General features: G+C 45.9%; 1 protein-coding gene and 1 pseudogene across 6 annotated transcripts in view; both read left to right on the top strand.

Annotated features, from left to right (window-relative positions):
* The first annotated feature begins 323 nt into the window (after nt 1–323).
* Nucleotides 324–1,749, top strand: LOC104668280 (annotated as a pseudogene).
* Nucleotides 1,750–13,988: 12,239 nt separating this feature from the next.
* The window catches only part of TBL1Y (transducin beta like 1 Y-linked), a 212,005-nt gene continuing 201,233 nt past the window's right edge, over nt 13,989–24,760 (top strand). For all 6 annotated transcript variants that reach the window (XM_030926290.1, XM_030926289.1, XM_030926283.1 and 3 more), the window contains exon 1: nt 13,989–14,300. The gene's annotated coding sequence lies outside the window, so the exon portion shown is untranslated. The remainder of the gene's footprint in view (nt 14,301–24,760) is intronic.

Consider the following 24,760-nt stretch of genomic DNA (forward strand, 5'->3'; position numbering starts at 1 on the left):
GTACTTTTCCTACCTACTCAGTTCTTCCTTTGCTGACCAGTTTCTGCTCCTCTCAGGGTACATTTGATTTGGCCAAGTCTTTCCAATGACCTTCACCTTTTCTGAATGGGTGGCTGGGCCTGAGGCACTGGCCATTTCTGCTTTTTAGAATCCATCATCATCACCAAATACAATAAGCTTTATTTAATATTTTGGTATTTTGTTCACAATGGAATATTTGCATCATTTTTCCCTTTTAAAATATGGCATTAAAGGACCATCCAAGCAACAGGAAGAGAGTTTCCTGTCCAGTGAGACTTTAGTGACTGTAACAGCTGCCCAGAATGCATTGCAATGGTGGTAGGCATGTGGGGGATGGAGCCAGACCGGAAGTAGAATGGTGTGGCCAATGCCGCAGCTTTGGTAACCGAGTATTGAGTCCACCTAACATAAAATCAGCATGATTCCACCTGGCATGGTGGCTCATGCCTGTAATCTCAGCAGTTTGGAGGCCAAGACGGGCAGATCACCTGAGGTCAGGAGTTCAAGATCAGCCTGGCCAATATGCTAAAACCCTATCTGTACTAAAATACAAAAAATTAGCTGGGCATGATACTGCTCACCTGTTATCCCAGCCACTTGGGAGGCCGAGGCAGGAGAATCGCTTGAACCTGGGTGTTGGGATTCTCTCAGGATGGTGGCAGAAACATTAAAGGGAAATATTAGGGTAATCACTCAGGATGGTGGCAGAAATATTAAAGGGAAATACTAGGGCAAGTTATAGGGAATAGTCACAAACCTTTTTGGAAGGCTGAAAGGTTATATAACTTGTAAGAACTCAACAGGCTGAAGGTGGCCATTTCTTACCTTAGAGCATTAGGTCATAGGGAATACTAGGGTCAACAGAGGCTTCCAGAGTTAAGTCTGTTTACCCTACCTCCATTAACTAACCATTGAGCCAGATGACCTGCTGCGGGCAGGGGGGCAGGGACATCGACCAGGAAAATTGCCCCTAATGGTATTTGCTTTAGACCTTGGTATCTGAGCTTTAATCATTCATAGAATACTCTCTTAACTTTGTTAATTACCCACAAGTGTGTTTACTCATATCTCCTGTTGTTAATTCTATACTAAATAAATGCCTGGAATGCCAACTGCTCAGGACCACTGCTGCCATTCTTTACAGGACTCTCCTTGGAGTCTGTCAGTGGCCTTGGACCCTCGGCTGGATTGGCAAAGCAGAATATCTGTGTGTCAGTGTATTTTATCCATCTGTTGCTGGGTCAGAGGTCTGTAAGGGACAGACTCTCCGCAGCTAGTGCCCTGGTGAAAGTAGTGCTGCCTCAATGGGAGGCGGAGGTTGCAGTGAGCCAAGATCATGCCCCTGCACTCCAGCCTGGGCCACAGAGCAAGACTCCCTTTCAAAAAAAAAAAAAAAAAAATCAGCATGATTCTTCAGAGGCTCTTCAGGTTCTCCTTTGTCATTCAGTCAGCAGTCTCAGTCCACTTGCAGAGGAACATTGGTGTTAACTGCAGTGGCATTTAATAAGGAACTTGATCCTGTACAGAAACTATGGACAAGATTAGAGAATACAAATCTAAGTGATAGACATCTGGAGGACCTGTTGATACTGCTCCACAGTATCAGCAAGAGCTGGAGAGGGAGCTTTTAAGTTCAAGCAAATGTATGGTAAAGGAGACATGAATAGGTTCTCCAACTTCAAATTTGAAGATCCCAAATTTGAAGTCATTGAAAAACCCCAGGCTTGAAGAAATAAAGTAAAATTAATCTGGTAGTTTGTTATGGGTTAGTTGTACAACTAGTTAGAAGTTTCAGAATAAACATATATTTCATAACTGTTAAAAATAAATAAATAAAATATGGCATTATAATATTATGTATCTTGATGACTACATTTTTGGCACCCCCTTAAACTTGTTTCACCCTAGTGTCCCACCTTATATTTACCTGCCAAAGTTAAGGACACACACCTGGGAGATGGGTTGTATTAGTCAGGGTTCTCTCTACACTGATAGAACTAATGGAATATATATATATATATATATATATATGGGAGTTTATTAAGTATTAACTCACATGATCACCAGGTCCCACAAGAGGCCATTTGCAGGGTGAGGAGCAAGGACGGCCAGTCCAGGTTCCAAAACTGAAGAACTTGGAGTCCCATGTTTGAGGGCAGGAAACATCCAGCATGGGAGAAAGATGTAGGGTCACAGGGTAGGCTAGTCTCTCCTTTCTGCCTGCTTATATTATAACTGCGCTGGCTGCTGATTACTAGTACATTTCCCTCAATGTTAATCTCCTTTGGCAACATCCTCACAGACACACCCAGGATCAATAATTTGTATCCCTCAATCCAATCAAGTTGACACTCAGTATTAACCATCACAAGTCCACACCTTGTCACTGTGAACCCATACACATCTCCTGAGATTACGTTAGGCCATAATTACACCTAACATAATACAATTATCCTTTATATAACAGGAAATGCACCAATCCCCAACACAAATACTATTATATAAGGTTAATAATACTTAAACATTGACATGAAGTCAATATATCTTATGTCACATGATAAAGGAGAAAGAAAATAAAATGAAGATATTTTCTTAGTGCAGGTGTATACATGCACAAACATGTTTTTAACAAAAGAAGGAGGAAATACTCGTGACAATTATCATGGTTGTTTCTGCAGCTGGTCACATGGTTGTAGCTGGTGTTGATGACTACCTTCTACTTCCCATTCCATATTCCTTTTGCCTTCAGCAAGCACTTCAGCAGGTTGTGGGTTTTTTCCTGGTGGAGTGACCCAAACCTTCATTCCTGAAGGGTCTGGGTCATTTGTAGTCCTGCTTGGACTGGGCTGTTGTAGTTTTCTATTGACCTTAATCATAGGGCACAGTTATATGAAGAGATTAATGGATCTCCTGTATTCCTTTTTTTTTTTCCAAACAGAGTCTCAATCTGTTGCCCAGGCTGGAGTGCAGTGACACAATCTTGGCTCATTTCAACCTCCGTCTCCTGGGTTCAAGCGATTCTCCTGCCTCAACCTTCCTACAAGCTGGGATTACAGGAACACACCACTGTGCCTGGCTAATTTTTTTTTTTTTTTTTTTTTTTGAGACGAAATGAATCTTTGGTTCAATCTTAGCTCACTGCAACCTCTGCCTTCCAGGTTCAAGCAATTCTCCTGCATCAGCTTCCTGAGTAGCTGAGATTACAGGTGCCTGCCACCATACCTGGCCAATTTTTGTATTTTTAGTAGAGATGGGGTTTCACCATGTTGGCCAGGCTAGTCTTGAACTCCTGTTCTCAGGTGATCTGCCTGCCTTGGCATCCCAAAGTGCTGGGATTACAGGCATGAGCCATTGTCCCCGGCTGTGTGCCTAGCTAACTTTTGTAATTTTAGTGGAGACAGGGTTTTGTCATATTGTCTAAGCTGTTCTTAAACTCCTGACCTCAGGTGGATCTCCAGTATTCCATACCTACCGTTCCTTACCTCTGTTGTGGAATAGTAGACTCATTTTATCTTGATAATCTGGGTCAGTCAACCCCAGTCAACACCGTAACTCCCATTTTAGTCTGTTGACTTAAAGGGAGGAGGAGCCCAAAGTGTCCAGGTGGTAGTCTTAACTTCCAGGTTAATGGAATCATTGTTGTGTCTACTCATGGCAGCATTCCTCCCTCTGGAACTAAAACCTCTACGCCAGCAGAATATAATGTTGTGGGAATAGGAAGCAAATATTTTGGTAGTGGGTCACTAGCGGTGATGATGAGTGGTGCCACTTCCACTTTCATCCCTTGATTCCTGGACCCATGAATCCTGGCTATGGGAGAAACAGTGCCATATATTAGGGGTTGATTCAGAGCATACGTGGCCTTCTGGAGAACTTTGTCCCAGCCCTGCAAAGTATTGTCACCTAGTTGGCATTGTAATTGTGACTTCAAACGGCCTTGCCACTGTTCTATCAATCCAGATGCTTCAGGATGACAGGGAACATGGTAAGACCAGTGAATTTCATGAGCATGAGCCCAATGCCAAACTTCTTTAGCCATAAAGTGAGTCAGAGACAATACTGTGTGGAATACCATGACGGTGAATAAGGCATTCCATGAGTCCACAGATGGTAGTCTTGGCAGAAGCACTGCATGCAGGACAGGCAAACCCATATCCAGAGTAAGTGTCTATTCCAGTGAGGACAAACCTCTGCTCTTTTCATGACGGAAGAGGTCCAATATAATCATACTCCCATCCATAGTTGGCTGATTACCTCAAGGCAGGAATGGTTCCAAATTAAGGACTCAGTGAAGGTCTCTGCTGCTGGCAAATTGGGCACTCAGCAGTGGCCATAGCCAGGTCAGCACTGGTGAGTGGAAGTCCATGTTGCTGAGCCTCTGCATAACCTCTATCCCTGCCACCATGGCCACTTTGTTCATGGGCCCATTGGGTGATGACAGAGGTGGTTAGGGAAAGAGGCTGAGTGGTGTCCACAGAACAGTTCATTACATCCCATTGATTATTAAAATCCTCCTCTGTTGAGCTTACCCTTTGGTGGGCACTCACATAGGATACAAATATCTTCACAGTTTTTGACCACTCAGAGAGGTCCATCCATGTACCTCTTCCCTGATTTTTTTTTTTTTAACCAATATCCCAATCATGCTTCTTCCAAGTCTCTGACCATACAGCTAAACTATTTGCTATAGTTCATGAATCACCAAATAATGGTGCATCTGGCCATTTGTTGTTTTATGCACAGTGCACAACCAGGTGCACAACCAGACTCAAAGTTCTAGGAAAGGGATCATAGTGCTGCAGCTGTCCACTTTTGGGTGTTGCCTGTATATTGTGCAGAATCATCTGCAAACCAGGCCATACTCTTCTCTTCCTCTGTCAACTGATCTTAGGTAAAGCCCCATAAGGATATCAGTGCAGGCTGAGGGTGAGAAGACAGGGTGGCAGAGGTAGAGCCTTTGGGCATTTAAGCCACCTCCTCATGTAACTTACTTGTGCCTTCATGACCTACTACAGCCTGATCACGTATGTACCACCTCCATTTGATGATGGAATGCTGCTGTCCATGACCCACGTTATGGCTAGACGGGTCAGAAAGCATCCAGTTCATGATAGGCAGTTCAGGTTGCATGGTGACTTGATGATCCATAGTCGAATGCTCAGTTTCCACCAAAGCCCAGTAACAAGCCAAGAGCTATCTCTCAAAAGGACAGTAGTTACCTACAGAAGATGGTAGGGACTTGCTCCAAAATTCTACAGGCCTCCACTGTGATTCACCAATGGAGGCCTGCAAAGGCTCCAAACAGCATCTCTATCTGCCACTGACACCTTAAGCACCATTGGGTCTACGGGGTCATATGGCCCAAATGGCAGAGCAAGTTGCGCAGCAGTCTGGACCTATTGCAGAGCCTTCTCCATTTGTGGACCCCATTCAAAACTGGCAGCCTTTTGGGTCACTTGATTAATGGGCTGGAGTAACACACCCAAATGAAGAATGTGTTGCCTCCAAAATCCAAATAGGTCCACTATGCATTGTACCTCTTTCTTGGTTGTAGTAGGGACCAAATGCAGCAACTTATCTTTCACCTTAAAAGGCATATATTGACAGTTTCCACACCACTGGACCCCTAGGAATTTTACTGAGGTAGAAAGTCCCTGAATTTTAGTCAGATTTATTTCCCATCCTCTGGGACACAAATGTCTCACCAATAAGTCCAATGCATTTGTTACTTTTTCTTGTTTCTTTTCGAGATGGAGTCTTGCTTTGTTGCCCAGGCTGGAGTGCAGTAGCGTGATCTCGGCTCACTGCAAGCTCCACCTCCTGGGTTCACGCCATTCTCCTGTCTCAGCCTCCCAAGTAGCTGGGACTATAGGCATCCACCACCGCGCCTGGCTAATTTTTTGTATTTTTTAGTAGAGATGGGGTTTCACCATGTTAACCAGGATGGTCTCGATTTCCTGACCTTGTGATCCGCCCACCTTGGCCTCCCAGAGTGCTGGGATTATAGGTGTGAGCCACCACACCCAGCCTCATGTGCTACTTCTTGCTCACTGGACCCAATCAGCATAATGTCAACAATGGAATGGACCAGCATTATATCTTGCAGAAGTGAAAGCAATGAAGGTCTTTCCAAATAAGATTATGACACAAGGTTGGAGAATTGATATACCCCTGAGGTAAGACAGTAAAGGTATATTGCTGGCCTTGCCAGTTGAAGGCAAATTGCCTTTAGTGGGCCTTATGTACAGGAATAGAGAAAAAGTCATTTGCCAAGTCAGTGGCTGCATATCAGGTACCAGGAAATGTGTTAATTTGCTCAAGCAATTAAACTACATCCAGTGCAGCAGCTACAATTGGATAATCCACTGTAATTATACAAGATCCACCTGTCTTCTGCAAAGGCCAAATGGAAGAGTTGAATGGTAAAGTGGTGGGAATCATCAACCCTGTGTCTTTCAAATCCTTGATGGTGGCTGTAATTTCCACAGTCCCTCCAGAGATGCAATATTGTTTTTGATTTACTATTTTTCGAGGTAGAAGCAGCTCTAATGGTTTCCATTGGGCCTTTCTCACTACAATAGCCCTCACTCTACTAGTCAGGGAGCCAGTGTGGGGTTGTCTCAGTTGCTAAGTATGTCTATGCCAGTTATGCATTCCGGCACCGGGGAAATGACCACAGGATGAGTCCAGGGACCCACTGGACCCACTGTAAATTGGAACTAAAACAAACTAAAACTCCATTAATTACCTGACCTTCATAAGATGCTACTTTAACTGGAGAACCACAATGACATTTTGGATCCCCTGGAATCAACATCAGCTCAGAGCCAGCGTCCAGTAGTCCCCAAAATATCTGATAATTTCCCTTCCCCAATGCACAGTTACCCTGGTAAAAGGCCAGAAATCTTCTTGGGGAAGGAAGGATGGGAGAAAGATTCACTGCATTAATTGTCGGTAGTGTAGTGGGGTCTTTCCTCAAGGGGACCCAGCCTCCCTTTCATTCAAGGGTTCTGGGTCTGTAAACTGGCTCAAGTCTGGTAATTGATTGAGGGGCCATGATTCTCAGCTTTTATAATTCAAGCTAGTCTTTTGTCCACTCAACCTAGGTTTTCAGCTTGTATAAATTAAGTAGGAATGCAGTAGGGTTCCTATCAATTTCTCTTCTAGGAACACTGTGATTGATTAGCCAGTGCCAGGGCTCTACATGAGTCAGACTATTCTGATTGCTTGTTTGCCTATGCTGTCCATTATGGTAGCTATGCCTACTTTGCCTTTGATGGTTGAGTGCTACCACTTGGCCCCCACCACCTTGAAATCCAATTGTTCCCATTGTATTTAAATTTTGTAGTTGAGTGACTGTGGTTTCCACTGTTAGATCTGACATACAGAGAAGAACAATAACAAGCCTCTTCAAAGATGCAGGTGTTGCCCTGGCGTTGGTCAGAGGTATATCTTCTGGGCCTTCCCAGCTAGGATGAGTAGGTCTAAAGTGACTAATCCACTCCACCATCCCAATCTCCCTAAGTCTTTGGATCCCTTCCTCTACATTAAACCAAGGGAGGTCAGGCACTTCCCACTTGCTCACAGTGGGCCACCTTTTAATCCATATTTCAACTAACCAAGCGAATAAACGGTCAGAACCTTTTTTAACTCCGCGAGGTGCAGCATTAAATGCAGAGTCCCTACTTAGCAGGCCCAAATCAGTAAATTCACCCTGATCCAACTATACCTTCCTTCCACTGTTATCATGCCCTTAATATCCATTCCCATGCCTGTTCTCCAAGTTTCTGTTAATATAAATTAGAAAATTCATTAATTGTCGATCTAGAAACAAATAGGGTTGTTGGGGGTGCCTCCTGAGGAGAATAAACATTTTCTTGTACCCACCCAGACTGAGGATGTGTCTGCCTTTCCAAGCCCACTGACTTAAATGTTAATCTCCTTTGGCAACACCCTCACAGACACACCCAGGATAAATACTTGTATTCTTTAAGCCAATCAAGTTGACACTCAGTATTAACCACCACATGGTTATATGGATTTCGCTGAGGATAATTTTGAAGTCTCCAAATTTAATGGGGGAAAGGGTGGGATATTGAGAAGCACACAATTTTCATGTAAGAGGTGCATGGAAAAAGGAAAAAAATAGTCATTCACATCTTTGTCTACCTCAGTGAAACGGTTTTATTTTTATTTTAAGATGGAGTTTCTTGTTGCCCAGGCTGGAGTTCAATAGGATGATCTCAGCTCACTGCAACTTCTGCCTCCTGGGTTCAGGTGATTCTCCTGACTCAGCCTCCTGAGAGCTGGGATTACAGGTATGCACCCCTACGCCTGGCTAATTTTGATACTTCTAGTAGAGACAGGCTTTCACCATGTTGACCAGGCTGGTATCTAACTCCTGACTTCAGGTGATCCACCTACCTAAACTTCCCAAAGTGCTGGCATTACAGGCCTGAGCCACCATGCTGGCTGAATCTGCACTTTTAAAATATAAGATAACATTGACAAAATTGGGCAGAGGAAAAATCAGATATGCATTTGTCTCTTGTGGGCTGGCTGTGACTATACCAGTAAAGATAAACTAAGATAAACTATCAATTTACATTGTCATGGTAAAAAATGTTTTTTTTTTTTTTTTTTTTTAATTTTGAGATGGAGTCTTGCTCTGTCACCCAGGCTGGAGTGCAGAGATGCGATCTCAGCTCGCTGCAAGCTGTGCCTGCTGGGTTCAGCCCATTCTCCTGCCTCAGTCTCCCGAGTAGCTGGGCCTACAGGCGACCCCCCAACGCCCAGCTCATTTTTTGTATTTTTAGTAGACACGGGATTTCACTGTGTTAACCAGGATGGCCTCGATCTCCGGACCTCATGATCTGCCCACCTCAGTCTCCCAAGGTGCTGGGATTACACGTGAGCCACTGCGCCTGGCCTGTATTCGTGTTTATATGTGATATAAACATATATCACCCATATATACCACCCAAATCTCATCTTGAATTGGAACTCCCACAATTCCCATGTGTTGTGGGAGGAATCTACTGGGAGGTGACTGAATTATAGGGGCAGTCTTTCTTGCGCTGTTCTAATGATAGAGTTTCACGAGATCTGATGGTTTTCAAAACGGGAGTTTCTCTACACAAGCTGCCGCCATTAATGTAAGAGATGAGTTGCTCCTCCTTACTTTCCATCATGACTGTTAGGCTTCCCCAGCCTCATGGAACTGTTAAGTCCAATTAAACCTCTTTCTTTTGTAAATTGCCCAGTCTTGGGTATGTCTTTATCAGCAGTGTGAAAATGGACTAATACAATGTGCATATATGTAGAATAATGCATATATGTACTGTACGCACATGCCATACGTGTATGTATACATACATGTGATACACATACATACATATATACACATACATATACATAGAAATATATAAATACATCCATATGCACACATACATACACATATAAATATTTACATACATAATACATACACACATAGATACTTAAAAATTCAGACAGGACCTAGCTGTTGCCTAGGCAGGAGGGCAGTGGTTCTTATCACAGCTCTCTGCAGCCTCAAATTCCTAGGCCCAAGCAGTCCTACCTAAGCAGCTTCCCAAAGCACTGGGATTATGGTGTGAGATACCATGCTGGCCTACACATTTTAAGTAAAAGCCTTCATCTGACATGGATTTCACAAATATTTGCTTCCACTCTGTGATGTGTTCTTTCACTGTATTAAATGTCTTCTGTATACTTCTAAAGTTTTAGAGATGTGTAACATCGTTTCTTTTTTTTCTATCCGAGATAGAGTCTTGTTCTCTCGCCTAGGCTAGAGTGTAGTGGTGCTGTACTACTCACTGCAACCTCCACCTCTGGGTTCAAGCAATTCTCCTCCCTCAGCCTCCCCAGTAGCTGGGATTACAGGCATGCACCATCACGCCTGCTAAATTAATTTTTGTATTTTTAGTAGAGATAGGGTTTCACCATGCTGGCTCATCTTGAACTCCTGACCTCATGATCCGCCTGCTTCAAGCTCTCAAAGTGGTGGGATTACATGCATGAGCCACTGAACCTGGCCAACATCGTTTATTTTTTCTTTCATGCATCATGTTTTTGCTATTCTATCTAATAAGTCATTGCAGGCCGCATGTGGTGGCTCACGTCTATAACTCTACCAGTTTGGGAGGCTGAGGTGGGCAGATCGGTTAGGATCAGGAGTTTAAAACCAGTGTGATCAACATATTGAAACCCAATCTCTACTAAAAAAAGAAAATAAAACAAACAAAAATAATTAGCTGGCTGTAGTGGCAGGTGCCTGTAATCCCAGCTACTTGGGAGGCTAAGGCAGAATTGCTTGAATTGGCAGAGGTTGCAGTTAGCCGAGATGGTGCCACTGCACTCCAGCCTGGGCAACAAAGTGAGGGACTTGGGAAGAAAAGAAGAAGAAGAAGAAGAAGAAGAAGAAGAAGGAGGAGGAGGAGGGGGAGGGGGGAGGGGGAGGGGGGAGGGGGAGGGGGAGGGGGAGGGGGAGGGGGAGGGGGAGGGGGAGGGGGAGGGGAGGGGGAGGGGGAGGGGGAGGGGGAGGGGGAGGGGGAGGGGAAGAGGAGGAAGAGGAGGAAGAAGAAGGAAGAGGAAGAGGAAGAGGAAGAGGAAGAGGAGGAAGAGGAGGAAGAAGAGGAAGAAGAGGAAGAAGAGGAAGAAGAGAAGAAGAAGAAGAAGAAGAAGAAGAAGAAGAAGAAGAAGAAGAAGAAGAAGGGGAGGAAGAAAAAAGTAACTGGCAAACCCAAGGTTGTCTATGTTTTCTCCTATGTTATATTCTGGGAGTTTTCATAGTTTTGCCTTTTATATTTAGGGCTATTGTCTAGTTTATTTTTTTGTGAAAGGTATAAAGTCTATTTCTAGAGTTTTTTGTTTTTGTTTTTGCATATGACGTCCAGTTATTCCAGCACTGTGAGTTAAAAAGAATGAACTGCCTTTGCTCCTTGCTCAAAGATTAGTTGAGGTGTGGTGCCACAGCTCACGCTGTAATTGCAGCAATTTGGGAATGTGAGGCAGACAGTTTGACACCAGTCTGGGGTAACATGGTGAGATCTCGACTCTACAAAAAATGCAAAACAATCAGGCATGGTGGTGCTCGCCTGTAGACCCAGCTACCTGGGAGACTGAGGTAGGAGGCTGTAGTGAGCCGAGACTACATCACTGCATTCCAGCCTTTGTGTGGGTTCCTACTGCCTTTTTTTTGTTTGTTTTTAAGATGTTGTCTTGCTCTGTAGCCCAGGCTGGGGGCCGGATCTCTGCTCACTGCAATCTCCACCTCCTTCAAGCTATTCTTCTGTCTCAGCCTCCTGAGTAGCTGGGATTACAGGTGCAAGCCACCACACCCGACTAATTTTTGTATTTTAAGTAGGGATGGGGTTTCACCATATTGGTTAGGCTGGTTTCCAACTCCTGACCTCAGGTGATCCACCCACCTTGGCCTCCCAAAGTGCTGGGATTACAAGCATGAGCCACTGCACCCAGCCCCTACCGGCTTTTAATTTTAATTTTGGATACTTGGTCTGCATGGTTGTTCATGCCTGTAATCCCAGCACTTTAGGAGGCCAAAGAAGGCGAGTCATTTGAGGTCAGTAGTTGGAGACTAGCCTGGCCAATGTGGTGAAACCGGGTCTCCACTAAAAATACAAAAATTAGCCAGGTGTGGTGCTGCATGCCTGTAACCCCAGCTACCCAGGAGGCTGAGGCAGGAGAATCACTTGAACCAGGGAGATGGAGGTTGTAGTGAGCCAAGATAGTGCCACTGCACTGCTGCCTGGGAGAAAAAAGAAGAGTTGGTTTCCAAGAAAAAAAAAAAAAAAAAATTTCCAGCTACTGTTGATGACATTTGTTGCAAACAGATTCATTTTTCCCCTGCCTCGAATTAGTAACTGAAAATAACTGGAACACACACACACACACACACACACACACACACACACACACCTCTAATGCAGTAGTTATCTGTGGAAATTATTGTGGCTAGCTTTGTCAGAATGCACTAGCTCCTTCCAACTTCGTCTTCTTGTTTTTTCCCACCCGATAGGACTGTACATTTGAAAAATTCCAAAAAACAAACAAACAAACAAAAAACACACAGTCTATCACTTATCTACCGCCCATCTAGCATTTCAGAAAGAGGAATTTTGGTGATTGCATGACAAATAGAGGAGGTCTCTCTCCTATCTTAGTTGTTACAGTGTCCTTTGGTGTTCTGTAAGTCTATGATAAAAGCTATTGACTATTCACGGGCAATAAACCCGGTTGGATGATTGGGATATTACAATACAGGCAGGATGGATTCTGAGCTGTCTTGCAGCTAGCTACAGAAGATCAGCTGTAAAACTTGGCTACCCTGTGCTCCCGTCTGAGCGTGAGGATTTCCATCACTTTCTCCGACTTTAAAAGATTGACATCTGCCAAGTAATTAAAACATATAAAGAGGCCTTTTAATCAAGTTCAGTGTGGAATATCCAAGTGCTAAGCTGGGGTGGCAGGCTAGGAGGACGGTTTGGCTGCGCAGCTACTTGAGAGCGTGCGGTAGCAGAGGGCTGAGTCCCTGTTAGTCCAGAGCTGTAAAGACGAATACTCCTCATTTACTTTGTAAAACTGAATGACTGAGCAAGGCGAAAGAAGAATCAATTAAACGCAAAGTGACCCTACAGGCGGAAAAAACACAGCGCTTCTACCAGAAGGCGGTGGGGGAAGGGAAGCACGTGTACCCAGGGTAGGGTTGCGTCATGAGCTCGGTTGGGTTTTCTATTGCACCCTTCGTTTTTCGATTGCATGCAAGACTTCAGCATCAGTCTACACAAGCCCAGGGAGCCTGGGAGCAACGAAGGGCAGGCTCAATGGAAGGCCCAAAGTCTTTCTGGAGACCTTTGAATGGCAGCTGATAATGAGACATAGTAAGACACAATCTATTCTGCTGATTCACAATTATGGAGACCGTGTATGTATTTTCTTATCGATGTGTTCTAATGACGGTGTAGCAACCGTGGTTTTATATCATTGAGGTCTTACAGCAATTATTTCGCAGGGTAGTTTTTAGGTCTGCTTTTTTGTTGGAGGATCGACCCCTTAAAAAGTCATCTCGGGTTCCCGTTCCCCCACAGCTTGAGCAACAGATGGTCTAGTGCGCGAGAAGAAAGTGAGGTTATAAATTGCTGAGTGTACTAGGATCTAAGCACGAAGCTCATTATATACTAAAGGGAGGGGCAAACTTGTTTAAAAATATTCAACACGGCAGGCCCCAGAGGTGGTGGGGAGGAGGAGTGGAAATCTGTTTAACTGAATTAAGGCCGCGAGGGGAAGAAGGAGCGCTGGAGACTTGAGTGCACCAGGGCCGGGCCGTGTAAGCATTGGCAACATAACTTGCACTTTGCAAATGCCCGAGGGCTGAAGCCTCAGGGTGACGGTGGAGGTGAGCCTCCTAGCCTCCTCTCCAGTTCACACATCCGAGCTCCTGGCTTTTACGCCAGTTTGTCCCTAAGCATTTCTGGCTCTTTGTGGGAGGTGTTTTGCAAAGGGGACTGTCCCCTTTTTCGAGGTGGGGAATGACAAGTGGGCTGTCTTCTAAGACAAACATTTTGAGGGAGGTACACCCTCGGTCAGGTGACAGGGGGCGGCCGGGCGGCTTCCTTTTTCAGCTGGGTCAGGGCAACAGTTTAGCAGTGGTCCAGGTTCCCCTCACCCACCTTCGGCGTAGGGGAGGGGCAGGTTCGCAGTCCCGGATCCTCCTTAGAGGACGGGCTGTTTCCTGATCTAAACCACTGGGGCGCTGGAGATGGGGCTGGTAAGACGCAGGTATCCCGTGGCCAGTCGTTGAGGAGGGGCCGGCCGTGGCGAGCGGGGGCCGTCCCGCTCACCGTCCTCCTGGCCAGCGTTTGCATGCTAGCGGCCCCTCCCAGCGGTGGTCACTGCCAGTGTCAGTCCCTCCCGCCGCCGTGCAGTGCCGCCCTATCTTGCTGCAGCCGCCGCACCCGCTCCAGCGCCCCCAATTTGCGCTCGGGAGCGAGGAGCGGCCAACGGCCCCGCCCCGCTGCCGCCATCGTCACTGCAGTGCTCTCCGGTCGCCATTCGTTACCGAAACTTTACAGCACCCGCGACGTTTCCGGGACTCCGCGGCGGCTGGGCGGAGGCGGCCCAGGGGCGGCGCGCGGCTGCTCGGGTGCGCGGGGCTCTTTTCGGCAGCCCCACTGCTGGGCCTCGAAAACTGACCGTCTGAGGGAGATTCAGAGCACTGCCAGGTACGCGCCGCCGCCACAAGTTGCCGTGCTAGTGACAAGGTGAATGCTCTGCGTTCCGTGGACCGGGCGCAGCTCCGCAAACTTCTGCGTACTGCCCTGACTCCTTGGGGTCCAGCCGGCGGCTTGGGCCGTCCAGAGGGTCCGCTTGCCCGAATTCCTGGAGACCCAGGTCCCCAGCTGTACCGGAGGCGCTCGGATGGGGGTGCGGAGCGCTGCCTGGACTCAACAATACCCGGAGGTGGCCGCTCCCCCAACGTGCTTGCGCGCCCTGTGGGAAGGGGACGAAGGTTGGCGGGAGAGGCTCCTTTGTTTAGGGTAGTGGGAAGGGGCTGGTAAGTTAAGGAAAGTGGAAGTACTCGGCCGCTTTCCCGGTGCCCCTTCGTCTGCCGCTCTTGGGGTTTGCTGGGCCCAGCGCTACCGCTGGTGGGCGGAAGGGGCAGGTGACGGGATTTTTCTCGCCGTGGTGGAGGGGAGTCCCTTTCATCCGCGGGACTCGGGCTGGCCTGCCCCGACCTGGGAGGAAGGCGCAGTGGCGCAGAGCGGGGCGACCGGCGGGCTGGGCGGCTCTGGCCCCGCGGCGTCTGCTCGGTTTCTGAGCAGATTCCCCACCTGGAAAAAGGGCAGAGGCTCCTTTGCAAAACACCTCCCGCAAAGAGCCAGAAATGCTTAGGGACAAACTAGTGTAAAAGCCAGGAGCTCGGGTGTGGGAACTGAAGAGAAGGCTGGGAGGCTCACCTCTACCGCCACCCCTAGACAAAAACTGTCAAAGAGGTCGGGAGTTCCCCTCCCAGTCCGGCCCCACCGCTCTGTCGGGCCTGGGGACACCCCACCACCTCCCCCGCTCTGTCTGGGGTCTGCAAAGCGCCATTTCGGGAGAGCGCAGACTTGTTAAACCTCGGCTCTGGCGAGTCGCGGTCTAGCAGATCCTGGGCCAGGTCTTGCTTCCCAGGGGGACCTTCCCTCACGGAGGGGGCGAGGCGTGAGCCTTCGGGAGTCAGTGATGGCCAGATATGTGACAACTGTGGGTCGTTGGAGTCCCTCCGGCACTGGGCTAGGGCCTGGAATTCACGTGCGTCGTCTGTGCGCGGTCATGCCGGAGGCTGGGGCTCACACTGCACGGCCTCATGTTCCTGCAGCCAGCTAGGTGAGTCTAAAATTCCACACAGGTAGGACCGATGTGATTATTTTCGAGTTGGTGGTGTTCTGGAGTAAAACTTAGTGGGAAACAAAATCCCAGCCTGTTTTATTTGCAACTGTTTTGCATGGTCAAGAGTGGCTTGACCTGCTTTCTGGGTGTTTTCCTCTGCCGACAGGCCAGAATCCCTGGTTCAGCCTGTAAGACGAGGGGCAGGACTCCACACTAGGAGGCGGAGAGGAGGCCACTTCACTGTTAATGTCCCAGACAGTGGCCTCAGTATAGGAAGTGGTTTTTATGAAAAGTTTAGAAGTCCTTCCTAGAAAAGGTGCAGTTAGGAAAAATAAAATATAGAAAAATGTTGAGTATGACGCATTTATTTTAAAGAGTAGTCATGTGTCACATATGCTACAGATTTTTGTGGAAAGCCGCTGAGCTGGGTAACTGGCACAATAAAAGTAGTTCATCACTGGATCCCTTTATTAAAAGGGGCCCTTAAGGCGATTGCAGGCCGTAGTAGAACACACACCTGTAGGTCAAAAATGGAAATTTGTGGTGTAGTTCTGCCACCCTTGCTCCCTCACCCCTCCCCAGGGATTTGGCCCCTTGACTGGGCTCAGAGGAGTCCTCTGCTGCCAGTTTTAAAGAGGAAACTGGACCGCCGTGGTGGCTAAGGCCGGTAATCCCAGCACTTTGGCAGTGCTGGTGAGTGGATCACTTGAGGTCAGGTGTTCAGGACCAGAATGGCCAACATGCTGAAACTCCATCTCTACTGAAAATACAAAAATTAGCTGGCATGATGGCAGATGCCTGTAATCCCAGCTACTTGGGAGACCCAGAGGGGAGAATCTCTTGAACCCAAGAGGTGGAGGTGCAGTGAGCTGAGATCAGGCCATTGCACTGCAGCAGCCTGGGTGACAAAGTGAGACTCCACCTCAAAAAAAAAAAAAAAAAAAGGAACCTGTGTGCAAAAATAACTTTACTGTAGATACAGTTAGAAGTGAATGATTACAATTCTGGAGTACCATTGGTTCTGTACAACATGATCTTGAATTTTAGTTAGAAGATATTTTTTCGCTTTTTAAGATAACAGTTCATTAAAAAATACATCCACCTACTGCTAGGTGCTAGGTACTCTGCTGGGCCCAGGGCACACCATGAACAAAGCAAAGCCCTGTTTGGGGACTTTGGATTGGGGGTAGGGTGGGGTATGCCCTGGTCCCCAACTGCAGAGTGTGTGCTACTAGGATCCTTCGTGGGAAGAGTTTTTAGCTGTTCTTAGTCGTTTTTCACCCAAGGCTGATCAGTCCAGTAATTATAACTGTCTCCCTTTACATTTCACACGTAGATACACAAATCTTCTAACTGATCTGGAAAGTTTAGGCGTTTTAACGGACTGCATGGAGATATATTATGGTGTGGGACTTTGGAGTATATTTGGTTTTGAATCTGTTTTGTCTAGTGGAGGCTTGGTTTTCTCATCTGTGAGATGGCACCATGAGTCTCTCTCACAGAGCTTTTTAAGAGGCTGTATACCACTCTCAGGAGCTGACAAAGTGGTTATTAGAGCCCCTGAGTTAATCTCTACAATGGCAGGTTCCATTGACCTAGGTATGTTTGGCAAGAAAAGCTACCTTTGTCCCCATTTGTCCACTTTAAGTTGTTAAAGTGCCCACCATGTTTGCTTTACCCTTGAGCTGTTATGTAACTTTGAACTCCCACAACTTTTCTAAGTATATTTTTCATGTGTAAATTTAAAAAACAGAACTAGAATTCCCCAAAGTCTAGCTCTTAAGCTTGGTGTTTGTTATGCCTTTCTGTCTAGTGTGGCTCTTCCCACTGGGAAACAAAAGTTCTATAAATTATACACGTACTCACAGGACACTCTACATTATGATTATGGAAATACGTGCGTGTGTGTGTGTGTCTGTGTGTGTATATATGTAGATGTATCAACAGACTCCCAGAAAGTCGGTGAATCAGGTGGTTTCTTCTGTAGCTTTGTCATTGCATATACAGTTGCCACATGTGACTGTTCAGACTTAATTGAAAGCAACAATTCTGTTTTATCAGTAGCAGTAGCCCTACTTCATGTACTCTGGGGCTGCATAAGGTTAAGTGGCCACCATACTGGACAGTCATGTGCAATCATATTGGATAGCAGGAAATTGCAGAAAGTTCTGTCGGAGTATGTTACTCTGTAGTTACTGCAGTGAAACTTTAATAAAGAAAACCGTTGGCCAGGTATGGTGGTTCATGCCCGTAATATTAGCACTTTGGGATGCCAAGCGGGGAAGAAGCCTTGAGGCCAGGAGTTTGAGACCTCATCTCTACTAAGAATATTTAAAAAATTAACTGGGCGTTGTAGTGTGAGTCTATAATCCCAGCTGCTCAGGAGGCTGAAGTTGAAGGATTTCTTGAGCCCAGGAGTTCTGGGCTGTGGTGAGCACACATCTGTGCTCCATCCTGAATAACAGAGGAAGAATCTGTTTCAAAAACAAAATAAAACCCAAAACAGCAGTCATACCTAGGTGAGGTGGTTCATGCCTGTAATCCAGCACTTTGGGAGGCTGAGGTGGGAAGTTCAAGACCAGCCTGGCCGACGTGGTGAAAACACGTCCTCTTTTAAAAAAATACAAACATTAGTTGGGTGTGGTGGCGCATTCCAGCTACTTGGAAGACTGAGATGTGAGAATTGCTTGAACCCAGGAGGTGGAGAGGTTGCATTGAGCTGAGATTGTGCCAGTGTACTCCAGCTTGGGGTACAAGGTAAGACTCTGTCTCAAAAAACAAAACAAAACAAAAACCCCAAAACAACAACAACCAAAAAACAGCAGTCAAGAGAGTTGTGCTTTTTGTGGAGGAAGGTGTGAAGTCAATAAAATTTAACTCACAGGTGGGCTCGTTTTTTTTAAAACAATGACTCATTTCAGCCAGTGATTTGGCAAGGAAAATGATTTCAGCAAATGGGTTCTTAACCTGAAGCTGACGACCACTAGTTTTAAATTGAGGCGGTTTGGTCCAATTTTGATTTAAAAAACAGAACTCCAAGCCTGAGTCCTTCACTGAGTGTTGAATTTGGGCAATACATTTAGCTGTTGTGTCCCAGTTTCCCCATCTTAAAAAATGACACTGCCAGTCCCCATGTTGCCAACCTAAGCAGGTTGTGGTAAATATTCCTCAGGATGGTATAGGTGGAAGGCTTAAGTAAAATCAAAGGTGCTTCTGTCAGTAACAGTCCTGTGCCAGGGTACTGTAGTGCCATATATGTTATTTTCAGACCCTCACATACTCTGGATACCTTGGGCTTTCCCTTCCCCTTCATTAAGTTTAAGGCCTAAGTGTCGAGGTCAAGTCTCTTGAGATGAAAGTCTTCTGTATTAAAAAGCTAATAAGAAATGCTTCCAACAAGGTGGGAATTTCCAGTAGTCCAGTGTTTTAAAAATGTCAAATCACGACTGTTAGCTGTTTTCTGCACAGCAGTCTTGAGTCAGGATGTTATTTTTCTTACTTGGTAGGTATCTCATTTGTCTGGTTCTTTGTATTTTTTATGGCAATGAATGAGAAATTTTATTTGTAAATGAGGATGGGGAGAAAGCGAATTCTATTTTTTTTAGAGAGGTGAATTCCCAGATTAACTCCCCTGCCATTTGTTCTTTTTTTGGTGTCTCTCTTATCAGGACTCTGGTGTTACCTCCTGTCAGCCTTTGGTTGAAAGCACTTGGAAACCTGGGTGGCTGATGTTCTCCAGAGGCAGAAAAATGTTCCCGGCCAAGGGAGGTCATCTCCAGCAGATCCTGAGTGTCAGGAATTCAGATTCTCTGCCCCACTCCTGCTGGAACGGAGGACACTTCCACTAGAACCTGGACCTGGCCTCTTTCCAGTTTTCTGCTGGGAGTCCAGATTCTGGTGCTTTGCCCTGAATCTCCCGGCCTGGCTCATCATCACAGGTTCTCTGCGCAGTGAGGCAAGACCATCATTGTGCTGCTTTCCTGATGCCTTCCATTTGCCTTTTTCTCCATTTCAGAAAAACAAAAAATCCTGGTATGCTACATCCTGAGAAGTTGTTAATCTTTCACCGCTGCATACATTGAGAAAAATCAGTTCCAGCCAGGAAGCAGCACTAAAGGCATATTGTAAACTTTTTTCGTAATTGGAAAGGTAAATTTTTTCCCCCCATAACTATTTTTTAGTGTGAAGGAAGTAATTGATGTCTTGAGTCGGAGATGGGACTCAAGTTTTTCCCCTTGGGTCTTGCCTGCTACACTCCTGGCCACCCTTTCTGTGGGACTTGACCAAAGGGATCACACTGGCCAGCCTGGCAAACCCACCAGAACCAAAAGAAAAGCTAGATGTGGGAAAGGGCTGAAGAACTCCACATGTGTCTAAAGGGCAAAGAGAGCCTAGGTTGATAAAAGGAGGTTCAGATTTCCAGTGGAGAAATGCAGCCATTATAGAATGCGCCCCTGCGCTATCATCACCATCAAATATTTATGGAGAATCCACTGCATGCCTGAATGTTGCAGTAGTGAATTGGAAGCTGTTACAGATGCAATTGGAGCAAAACAGATGGAACTGGAGCAAATTTAAAGTAAAGATGGAAGAAAGAGTATGTTGAATTTTCACAAGAAGATGGGTACTGTTTCCTTTTGCCTAGGTCTGTTCTTGGCTGATGGAATGAGAGATTTCGACTTGGGGCATGCTACACGATGTGTTCAGAAGAAGGGGAAGACTTAGACATGAAAGTAGAGGCCGGGTGTGGTGACTTACTCCCATAATCTCAGCACTTTGAGAGGCTGATACGGGCAAATCACTTGAGGCTAGGAGTTCGAGACCAGACTTACCAACATGGAGAAGTCGTGTCTCTACTAAAAATACAAAAATTATTGGGTTGTGGTCGCGGACACCTGTAATCTCAGCTGTCTGGCAGACTGAGACATGAGAATTGCTTGAGCCTACTGTGAGGCAGAGGTTGCAGTAAGCCGAGATCACACCAATGCACTCCAGCCTGGTGACAGTGAGACCCTGTCTCCAAAAAAAAAAAAAAAAAAAAAAATACTCTAATCCCAGCACTTTGGGAGGCTGAGTAGTTGGGTAGATCATCTGAAGTCAGAAGTTTGAGACCAGTCTGGCCAACATGGTGAAATCCCACCTCTACTAAAAATACAAAAATTAGCTGGGCATGGTGACACATGCCCGTAATCCTAGTTACGAGGCTGAGGTAAAATCAGTCACTTGAACTGGAGTGGCGGAGGTTGCAGTGACCTGAGGTCATGCCATTGCACTCCAGCATGGGCAACGAGAGTGAGATGCTTTCTCAAAAATATATAAACCAATGAATGAATGAATGAATGAGTGAATTAATAAATGGAAGAAGAAAAAAGAAATGAAGGTAGACAACTTGCTTGCTTATTGGAGGCAGCCAACCAGTGGCTCTTATTTGGCATGCTTTTGTCCTTTACTTTTGAAGGGGGCATTTGCTAAAGTCTGGAGACATTTTTGGGCTCCCACAGCTGGAAAAGGTAGGGGGAGCTTCTGGTGTCTGGTGGGTGCAGCCCTGGGATGCTGTGCCAGTACCCTGTGTGCACAGAACAGCTCCACTGCAGAGAATGGTCTGACCCCGAGTGTCAACAGTGCCAAGGAGAAACCCTGAATTATATAGTCAACTTTAGCAACAGTCCCTAGCCTTGGGCCTCAGACCAGTACAGGTGTGTGTCCTTTTAGGAACCTGCAGGAGGTGAGTGGCAGGCGAGTGAGCATTGCCATTTGAGATCTACTTCCTGTCAGATCAACAGTGGCATTGGATTCTGATACGAGTGAGAACTATGTTGTGAACTGCACATGCAGGGGATTTAGGTGTTGTGCTCCTTATGAAAACCTAATTCCTGATGATCTGAGGTGGAACAGTTTCATCCTGAAACCATCCTCCATCCCCACCCCGTGGAAAAGTGTCTTTCATGAAAGTGGTCCTTTGTGCTAAAAAGGTTGGGGACCACTGAACTGTTTAATCCTGTTTTGGTCAAGGCCTGTTGGGGAGATGGGGAGGTGGATGCCAAGAAAAAATTAACTTCAACTTCTGTAGTTGTCAAGACACACAAGTTTTAGGGTGATATATTAGGAAATAAATCATAGCTGCTGATCAGTACAGTAAGAGTATCAGATGCTTACAGGAGAAAGGGAAGGAGGAGGTAGGAAGTGGATTTTGCAGAATGATCACAAATGAGGTCAGAGGGTATTGCAGTGGGCGGTGGAGCAGGAGTGGGGGTTGTTGCTAGCTGTCCAAGCTTTGTTTCAGCACAGATCTCCTGGAGCCCTACATTCAAGTACTCCCTTAGTACATGTTTCTCAGCCCCTTCCTTTTGACTTTATTGATGTCATCACAGATGTACTAGGTCTTACTTACAAGGAGGGTGAACTCCTTGGTACTCTGGAGTTGGTTAGGAACAAGTGGCACAAGGTTTCTCTGTGCTCAGTGAATTGTGAGTGGTGTAGGGTCACTAAGAAATCTCAGAAGGGACTTAGTGTGCTACCTTCATCTCATTCTCTTCCTACAGATGTTGAAATGAGAGACATGGTGGGGCAGCCGGGTACGGACCTGTATTATACTTCATGGAGGCCCTCTTCCAAGTATCTATAGGAAAAAGGCATCTAAAGTTAGGTCCTGCTGTGGCATGTTTCATCCTGAACCAGCCTCTGGTCGCCATGTCCAGGTGAGCTCCAGAGCTGCCCTGAGTCATGCCTGTTTTCAGGAATTCTGTGTTGTGGCTGGACCTGGGGGCTGGGGACAGCTATGAGGGAAATCTCGTTTGCAGCCAGTGCCATGCACTGTATGTATCTTTGAGCACATTAGTGAGCTTCTGTAGCATTAGTATTCTCATTGAGACAGAAGGTGTGTGGAGTGGGGGATGTGGGGAGAAAGATTTCCCAGGCTTCTTGTATTAAATGAGCTAGAATTATATTTTCATGTATTTTGAATTTTACTTATCCTTTCTTGAGATGGTCTCACTCTATTGCACAGGCTGAAGTGCCGTGGTGCGATCTCAGCTCAATGCAGCCTTGGCCTCCTGGGCTCAAACAGATACCCCACCTCAGCCTCCGGAGCAGCTGGTACTACAGGTCTGTACCTCCATACTTGCGTTTTTTTATTTTTGTTTTTTTGATTTTTAGTGGAGAAGGAGTCGTCTACATTGCCAGGGTGATCTCAGAATCCTGGGCTCAAGTGATCCATCCTCTTTGCTTGACCACCCAAAGTGCTAAGACTGCAGGTGTGAGGAACGATACTCCGCTGAAGCAGATAGAATTATAATGCTTGGAACCCAATATGCTTATATTTTCTTGTTTTCTGAAGTTTTGAATTGGGTCTGGAAAGGTATCTTTATCAGTTAGGAAGTCTAGTAACTTGCTTGCTTTTTTTTTTTCCCGTTACATTATCTCATTATCTTTTCCCTCTTTTTTTTTTTTTTTGAGACTGGAGTCTCGCTCTGTTGCCCAGGCTGGTGTGCAGTGGCCGGATCTCGGTTCATTGCAAGCTCCGCCTTCCGGGAGCCATTCTCCTGGCTCAGCCTCCGGCGTAGCTGGGACTACAGGTGCCGGCCACCACGCCTGGGTAGATTTTTGTATTTTTTAGTAGAGACGGGGTTTCACCGTGTTAGCCAGGATTTTTTTTTTTTTTTTTTTTTTTTTTTTTGTAAGACAGAGTGTTGCTCTGTGTCTCACGCTGGAGTGCAGTGGCGCACTGCAACCTCCGCCTCCTGGATTCAAGCAGTTCTCCTGCTTCAGCCTCCTGTGTAGCTGGGATTACAGACATGTGCCACCAGGCCTGGCCAAATTTTGTATTTTCAGTAGAGACGGGGTTTCACCATGTTGGTCAGGCTGGTTTGTAACTCCTGACCTCGTGATCCACCTGCCTCTGCCTCCCAAAGTGCTGGGATTATAGGCCTGAGCCACCGTGGCCGACCTTCCCTCCCTCGTAAATTTTAGGACTATGTCTGTATACTGTTATTTTAAAATTACTGTATGGTAAAATTCGCTCTTTGGTTGTATAGCTTTATGTGTTTTAACACATGCATTAGATAGGTGTCATAATCAGGAGAGAGAACACTCCCCTCAGAGATGTCCATGGTGCTATCCTCCACAGCACGTTTCTCCTCAGTCTCTCTGCCCCCAGCCCCAAACATGGGGCACCTGCCTATAGTTCTCACAGAGACAACATTATGGTCTGTTAAATAGAGTAAGACATTCTTCTTCAAAGGGTTAACTTGTTTAACTTTCCTTGTCCTTTGTTACTTGCTTTAAAGGCCAGACTCCCTTACCCTTTATGTTCCGTTGCCCTGGGAAACAACCTTCCTCTGGTCTATAGAACCTACGTTCCACATCTGCTGCTCACTCTGTAGAGCAGCCCTCCCGTCCAAACACCGTTGCTGTAATTACTTGTTCTGCAAGTCTTAGGGATCCCATGTTCTGTAACACATGGTAGAATGCCTTGGGTGAATCCCTCCAGTCTTCCAGTACCATCCTTGACTCCTCTTTCTGATGACACATTATACCTTTGCACATTTTAGGCAATATCAAAAGAAAGGAAAAGAACAGTGTAACTTCTTAACGTGTGTAAGAAACCACAGTGAAAAAAAGTCAGGTTTGTTGTTGAGGCTGCTAAATCTTTGCTTTTTTTCTGTACCAGTTCTCGCTGCCTCATTGGTTGAGATGGGGCATCTTTTTTGATGTCCCCTTTACAGAGTGTTATCCTCACCTTTTTGCATAGTCTTACCAAAATACATCTCACAAGCAAAATGTATCAGAAACTTATAGTCATGACTGTAGTTTCAAAAACCGGACGTATTCATGAAGAACCTTTGCTGTTTTCCCAGTGCATTAATCATATGAATATAAAATAGACTACAAATATCAAGTCGTTTTTGCCTTTGTTTATTGTAGAAATAAAATGGATTGCTACCTCTGAGCTGTGAAACTGCTAACCTGTATTTTACTTTGGGCCGTAATGTTGCTTTCTGTGATCTCATATGAAGTGATGTTTTCTAGAACAATCCTTGTTCTGGTATTTCGGCGTCTTTTGTCCTGCCTGAAGTGGTGGTGTGAAGTCACAGAATATGTGCCTGTCTTCCCATGTAGAGTCCAAGGGCTGAAAGAGTGGCCTCAAGCCTCCCTCTCCCTCCCAGGTGTGAAAATTTGGATTTCAAGGTCTGGGAGGCCATGTGTTTTTCAGACTGGTTAAGGACGATGATTTTATGTTAACTAAACATTGGGATAAACTTACAGTTGTTTATGTCCTGTGCTTAGAGGAGCAGTTTTCCATGATTAAAATAAG

Source organism: Rhinopithecus roxellana, chromosome 22 (genome assembly GCF_007565055.1).
Source record: "Rhinopithecus roxellana isolate Shanxi Qingling chromosome 22, ASM756505v1, whole genome shotgun sequence".
NCBI lineage: Eukaryota > Metazoa > Chordata > Mammalia > Primates > Cercopithecidae > Rhinopithecus > Rhinopithecus roxellana.